General features: G+C 36.7%; 1 protein-coding gene across 1 annotated transcript in view; it reads right to left on the reverse strand.

The window, feature by feature from the left end:
- Positions 1 to 4052, reverse strand: part of phlpp2 (PH domain and leucine rich repeat protein phosphatase 2) — a 47772-nt gene extending 43720 nt beyond the window's left edge. Inside the window, exon 1 of the mRNA XM_053635457.1 lies at positions 3986 to 4052. The gene's annotated coding sequence lies outside the window, so the exon portion shown is untranslated. The remainder of the gene's footprint in view (positions 1 to 3985) is intronic.
- Positions 4053 to 7580: the final 3528 nt, after the last annotated feature.

A 7580-nucleotide genomic window follows, 5' to 3' on the forward strand; every position in this document is an offset into this window, starting at 1 on the left:
GTCGGTGCTAGTGCCGCGACACATCGGAAATTCGACGTGTACGCACGCAGGTTTTGCACTCGAATGTGCGTTTTCATCTTCAATTCGGCGGATATTCGAGGTTGAAATTTGAATCGGACAGGCCTAGATCGGACGAGAGGACGGAAGCAGAGCGAACGGCTAAAGTGTCGGTGACGTAAACAAACACGCGTGTAAACACAACGGGCGATATCGAGGTGAGCAAAAATGATCCAGGTCGCGTCTGGGTATCGTACGATAAATCGATAAGGGAATAATCGTGACTTTATATTTATATATATTCACTTCATACTGATGATAACAATTATTCTTAAATAATTTACAAGAATTAATTGTATTACTTAAGACTTAAAGTACAACTGACATTTTCTCAACACGTTTCTCTTTCTTCTTCTTACTGATCTCTTCTCTCTTCTTCCCTGAGTGTTAGAAAGAAGCTATACAAGTCTAACGTATTATTATTATTATTATTATTATTATTATTATTATTATTATCGCAGCTGTTGTTATTGTTGTTCTTTTCTCCTTCTTCTTTTTCATTTCATTATTATTATCATTATTACTATTATTATTATAAATATGGACATAATTATTATTATCATTATTATTGTTGTTCATCTTCTTCTTCCTCTTCTTCATTTAATAATAATAATCATCATCATCATTTTAATTTATTATGTGTTTATTATTATTATAATGTTAAATTATTATTTATTACATGCGTATACCATTATATATGAATGGTATTATTCTTAGAAGTAGTAGTAGTAGAATAATTTTTTTTATATATATATATATATATATATAAATTTTTTTATTGTTCTTCTTTTTCCTCATTTTCTTCTTCTTCTTCATTATTATTATTATTATTCCTCTTTTTCTTCATTATTATTATTATTGTTGTTGCTGTTATTTCTGTTCTTCCTCCTTTTTCTTCTTCATTATTATTATTATTATTATTATTCCTCTTTTACTTCTTCATTATTATTATTATTATTATTCCTCTTTTACTTCTTCATTATTATTATTATTATTCCTCTTTTTCTTCATTATTATTATTATTATTATTATTATTACTATTCCTCTTTTTCTTCATTATTATTATTATTATTATTATTATTATTATTATTCCTCTTTTTCTTCATTATTATTATTATTATTATTATTATTATTCCTCTTTTTCTTCATTATTATTATTATTATTATTATTATTATTATTATTATTCCTCTTTTTCTTCATTATTATTATTATTGTTGTTGCTGTTATTTCTGTTCTTCCTCCTTTTTCTTCTTCATTATTATTATTATTATTATTATTCCTCTTTTTCTTCTTCATTATTATTATTATTATTCCTCTTTTTCTTCATTATTATTATTATTATTATTCCTCTTTTTCTTCATTATTATTATTATTATTATTCCTCTTTTTCATTATTATTATTATTATTATTATTATTATTATTATTATTATTATTCCTCTTTTTCTTCATTATTATTATTATTGTTGTTGCTGTTATTTCTGTTCTTCCTCCTTTTTCTTCTTCATTATTATTATTATTATTATTCCTCTTTTTCTTCATTATTATTATTATTATTATTCCTTTTTCTTCATTATTATTATTATTATTATTCCTCTTTTTCATTATTATTATTATTATTATTATTATTATTCCTCTTTTTCTTCATTATTATTATTATTATTATTATTATTATTATTATTATTATTATTATTCCTCTTTTTCTTCATTATTATTATTATTGTTGTTGTTATTTCTGTTCTTCCTCCTTTTTTTTCCTTCATTATTATTATTATTATTATTATTATTATTATTATTATTATTATTATTATTATTCCTCTTTTTCTTCATTATTATTATTATTGTTGTTGTTATTTCTGTTCTTCCTCCTTTTTTTTCCTTCATTATTATTATTATTATTATTATTATTATTATTATTATTATTATTATTATTCCTCTTTTTCTTCATTATTATTATTATTGTTGTTGTTATTTCTGTTCTTCCTCCTTTTTTTTCCTTCATTATTATTATTATTATTATTATTATTATTATTATTATTATTATTATTCCTCTTTTTCTTCATTATTATTATTATTGTTGTTGTTGTTGTTATTTCTGTTCTTCCTCCTTTTTTTTTCCTTCATTATTATTATTATTAAACTATATAGAGTGAGAGCGAGAACTGATCCCAGAGCTGTAGGTTTTAGAGGTGTGGCCACTTCATCATCATTAGACTCCAAAAAAAATATATCATGATACTCAATACCTGTCGCAGTATTTGGAGTTTTTGCTGGAGTTAGTTTTGCTTATAATCAGTAATAAAACAGTGGATTCATGAAACTATTATTATGAAACACGACATGTCGAGAGATTTTAATCCACGTTAACGAATAAGAGAGAAAATGAAACGGTGAGGAGTTACGAAACGGTGCAGTTATAAAAGCGCCGCCCCCTGATGACATCACAGCGACTGATATCATCGTATTGTAGTCATACGATGTCGTGACTCAGCGTCATGTTCAGCTCGCGATGATTTTAAACATCACTGTGGCGTTGTACGTGTTTTAATCAGACGCCGGCGAAGCTTTGTGCGACGTTAAAATAATAATAATAATAATATTCCAATAATATTCTTATTATTCAATGTGATTTTCTGCATCAATGCACAAATAAAAAAAAACACAATCAGATTTTTACAGATTACTGTCTGATGTCTGAGGAAAAATAAACATCTGGTGGACGAAATCCTTTTAAAAAATCAGGTTTGGATTTGCATTAGTAAGCAGTTTGAATATTAATGAGGTTATAATCTTGTACCAAAGACAGACCTAATATCAAACTGAAAATGAAATCAGAGCTACTAGAGGGAACTAGCCAAGAACGTTGGGAAATGTAGGCTATGTTTCAATGGCAACATATCATTTCAACAAGCGGAACAAATGTGAATATATTGCTTGTACTGATTAAATACGTGCAAATATTATGCAAATCTGTGTAGTGCTCCAGCAGTGACCGGTATCTGGTGATGCTTAATGGTGTATTTCATCCTGAAAACAACTACAACGTTGGAGAAAGAAACCAAGAATCCGAGATCCATCGAGATGCGTACGGAATTGTTTTATAATCAAATCGAATCGTCAGGTTTTCTAGAGATTCACACTCTTAACATTTCAGATCTCTCTTTTGTGGTCATCAGTGGGATTTAGGTGTTCTTGCCCACCCTGTGTCCCGCAGGTACTAGAGGCGTGTCCGGATATAGACATAGGGTGGCAATGAGGGTGGGCAAACACGCACCAAGTCGTGGCCACCCTATAACTGGTGTGGTGATAGTGCTCTTGCCCACTATCTGCCCTGTAGGTACTAGAGGCGTGTCCAGGTTTAAACATAGGGTGGCGATAAGGGTGGGCACGAACTCAACACTAACCACCTTAACCACCACTTAAATCGCACTGACCGATAAGTTGTATTTTTCTCAGTAACGCTCAGGTATGTGATCACTGGGATTAAAGGTGGCCACCCCCGGGTGTGTGTTCTTGCCCACCCTCACTGCTCTAAACCTGGACACGCCTCTACAGCACCTGCAGGCTGGACGCAACAATATCTCTAATTGAACTGATCACTGATTATTTATTACGGTGAAGGAAGGCCAGGATGATGATGATGATGATGATGATGATGATGATGTCAGCTTTCTGGTAGATTCGGAGATTTATTTGGAGAGGAGAGATAACAGGTTAGAGGAATAAAATAAGTTTAATAGACAGCTATATTTTCCATACTGAACGCACAGAAGTGTAAACAGGTATAGGTGTAAATGGGATTGCTGGGATTGCTGGGATTGATGGGAATTCACGCGTAGGATGGTTAAAGCTTTAAGGTGCACGGAATAAGGATGACAGAATGGTAGAAATGGTGGTGTTTAGATTGAGAACATGGGACTGAGACCTACCTTTAAAACCCGGATCCCTGCAGGAGCAGCAGCGGGAGCAGCCGAGCTTCGTCCTCCTCCTCCTCCTCCTCCTCCTCCTGCGCCTCCTCCTCGGCTCGCCGCCGCTTCCTGGAGCCCCGGGCTCGGGTTCGTCCACGTCCCCGTGCCGCTCCGGCCCTCCACCACCCCGGCGCCGCTTTTTCGCTCGGCGCTTTTCTCCTCGTCCTTCATCGTCTTCGCCTACACGTAGCGTCGCGTCTTCGCACAAATCCCACACGTAACGTCGCCTGCTGAATTCCGACACAGGAGGCGGCGGAAAAACCCCATCCCGACTCGGTGAGACGCCATCATGACGGCTGAGAAGCGCTCTCTCTCTCTCTCTCTCTCTCTCTCTCGGCTGTCAGATCGCGCGATGAATAAACATAAGAGGGGCGGGGCCATGTCGTTTCTTATCATTATTATTCATGAGCCACCCAACCTCTACCTCATCTGATGCATTCTTTTCTGTTCTTGTTTGTTTGTTTGTTTGTTTGTTTGTTTGTTTCAACAACAACAAACATTCAGACAGCTCACATTCTGTATATCTGACAGCATTACTGAGAAAAGTCAAACTTAGGTATCGGTCAGCAGGATTTAAAGTCGTCATGAAATCAAAATGGAAGTTTTGTGGATTTTAGCAGGCTATGAACATGTCAGCCTTAAGGTTATCTATAAACGAGGGCGCATGAAAACAATGACGACGTTCGCATTTCGAAGACGTAGACGCGTTCGCAAATGTACCGTCTGTCTCTACCGACCGTTTTCATGACGTCATCCTGCACTTCTTTAGCGTCTCATCAGATTCTCTGTCCAATCAGAAATGCGCTCTGGAATCTGAAGTGTCCCGCCCACGACGTTCACCTTGCCGTGTTAGGAAGAATGGGGCGTAAACGTGTCTTTGGCCGTTCGAACATTCGAACAAATTTGATTCAGTTTTCCATCTGTAAGTTGGTTAAGAAGGAAATGGGCTCGCGTCCGTGGTACTAACTGCTTAGCCCAGACTGTGAGGTAAGCTAAACACTATTGGTTATTTAAAAAGGTGGAGGTGCTACCTGACTTCCTGTTTCAGTGGAAATTACATCAACACATTGCATAGCGCCGTGCGTTTCAAGGCACTTCGCAGTGACTTTAAGTGGTGGCCACCCCTTAGTGTTGCGTTCTTGCCCACCCACCCTCACTGCCACCCTATGTTTAAACCTGGACACGCCTCTTGTACCTGCAGGGCAGTTATTGCACAAGGACACACACCAGTTATAGGGTGGCCACCATAAATCCCACTGATCACCACCTGAGCATTACTGAGAAAAGTCAAAGTTATTGATCGGTGTGGATTTATGTGGTGGCTACGACTTGGTGCGTGTTTGCCCACCCTCATTGCCACCCCATGTCTATATCCGGACACGCTTCTAGTACCTGCGGGACACAGGGTGGGCAAGAACACCTAAATCCCACTGATGACCATAAAAGAGAAAAATATCAATTATTGGGGTTTTTTTAGCGTTAGGAGTGTGAACCTCTACAGACCCCATGATTCAATTCGATTTGATTTGATTATAAACTCTATAACACTCTAGAAACACTACATGGCCAAAAGTTTGCGGACACCTAATATGAACGTCACACCCATATGTGCTTTTTCAGCATTCCATTCCAGATTTAGTTCCCGCTTTGCTGTTATTATAACCAAGTATATATTACCGAACAGGCCTATCAGGCATATGCCCAGGGGCCCGAGGAGTCAGAGGGCCCCAAAGCTAGAGCCTCTACATAATGAGCTAAAGATATATTGGCTCACTATTTTGATAGTGTGGTTCGGGGCCAGATTTAGCCTGTTTTGATTTGCGTGCATCTTTTACTATTCTGCTTGCCAATGAAATATAATATTTACCTAATAATAAAAAACTTCATTTAAATTGTATTTTAGATTTAATTTAAGCACGACCATCGATGAGGATAGTGAGATCGTGCTCCTGTAGCTCAATACAGGATGTACAGGGAAGACGACGGCGTCTGGGGTCTTTTCAGTTTTTTTCCTAACATATTTGACTTAGTATTGATTTAGTTATTATACGGATTAAAGGTTTTTTTTTTTATACGTCTGTGTCCAGGAGCCCATTGTTTTATAATCTGTCCCTAATCTTCTGGGAAGGCTTTCCACTAGATTTTAGGGCGTGGCTGTGAGGATGTGTGTTCATTCAGATACAAGAACATTAATGAGGTTGAATTCATTAATGAGGTTGAATTCTGATGTTGATGTGAGGATGTGAGGCTCCAGTTCTAGTTCATCGCAAAGGTGTTCAGTGGGGTTGAGGTCAGGGTTCTGTTCAGGACACTCGAGTTCTTCCAACCTTCACACGTCATGTCTTCATGGAGCTGGCTTTGTGCACAGGAGCGTCGTCGTGGGACTCTCTGGGACTCTTAGTTACAGTGAAGTGAAATTATAAAGCTACAGCGTACAAACACATTCTATACAGTTTTGTCCTTCAAACGTTGTGGGAACAGTTTGGGGAAGAACCACATGTGGGTGTGAAGGTCAGGGGTCACCTTTGGCCATATAGCGTAAATTGGGACAGTTGGGACCATTTTCATTTGTCCCCAGTGACACATTTAAAGGATTACTTATTGGTACTTAAAAGTTTGCGAACTCTTTTGAACGTTCTAAATTTCTCCACCTAAAACATCATCCGATTTTCACACAGGTCCTAAACGTAGACAAAGAGAACCCGATTAAACAAATGAGACAAACTATTATACCTGGTCATTTCTTTATTAAGGAAAATGATCCAATATTACATATCTGTGTGTGGCAAAAGTATGTGAACGTCTAGGATTAGCGGTTTAATCTGAAGGTGAAATTAGAGTCAGGTGTTTTCGATCAATGGGATGATGATCAGGTGTGAGTGAGCGCCCTGTTTTATTTAAAGAACAGCGATCTATCAGAGTCTGATCTTCACAACATGTTTGTTTAAGTGATCATGGCACGGACAAAGGATTTTTCTGAGGTCCTCAGAAACCGAGTTGTCGATGCTCATCAGGCTGGAAAACAAGTCATTCAGTATGATTAAGACTTTATTGAATGTAGTACTTTCCTGCATGAATTGTAGCTACTCCAAAGTCTTTTCGGAGAAGCCACACAACCACCACAGCTACACACACATGTGCTTTGAAGAGAGAATTTGATTGGACATGAATTGGACGAGTATGAAATGAAGCAATCAAGATGTGATTGAAGTGTAGACTTTCAGCTTTAATTCAAGGGGTTTAACAAAAATATTGCATTAACCGTTTAGGAGTCCCTCCATTTTCTCAGGCTCAAAAGTAATTGGACACTTGACTGATAAGTAGTTTCGTGGCCAGGTGTGGCCTGTTTCCTCATTATTTCATGACAAATTAAGGAGATAAAAAGATCTGGAGTTGAGTTTGCACGGCAGGGTGTGATTTGCACCTGCACTATTGTCAGAGCTGCTGTTATAGACAATTAATCAACACACTCTGACCAATCAGAATCTAGAATTCAACAATGCTGTGGTATAAACCAGTATAGCTATAATGACACTGTCTTTTTTTCACAACAAAC

Source organism: Ictalurus furcatus, chromosome 10 (genome assembly GCF_023375685.1).
Source record: "Ictalurus furcatus strain D&B chromosome 10, Billie_1.0, whole genome shotgun sequence".
Taxonomy (NCBI): Eukaryota; Metazoa; Chordata; class Actinopteri; order Siluriformes; family Ictaluridae; genus Ictalurus; species Ictalurus furcatus.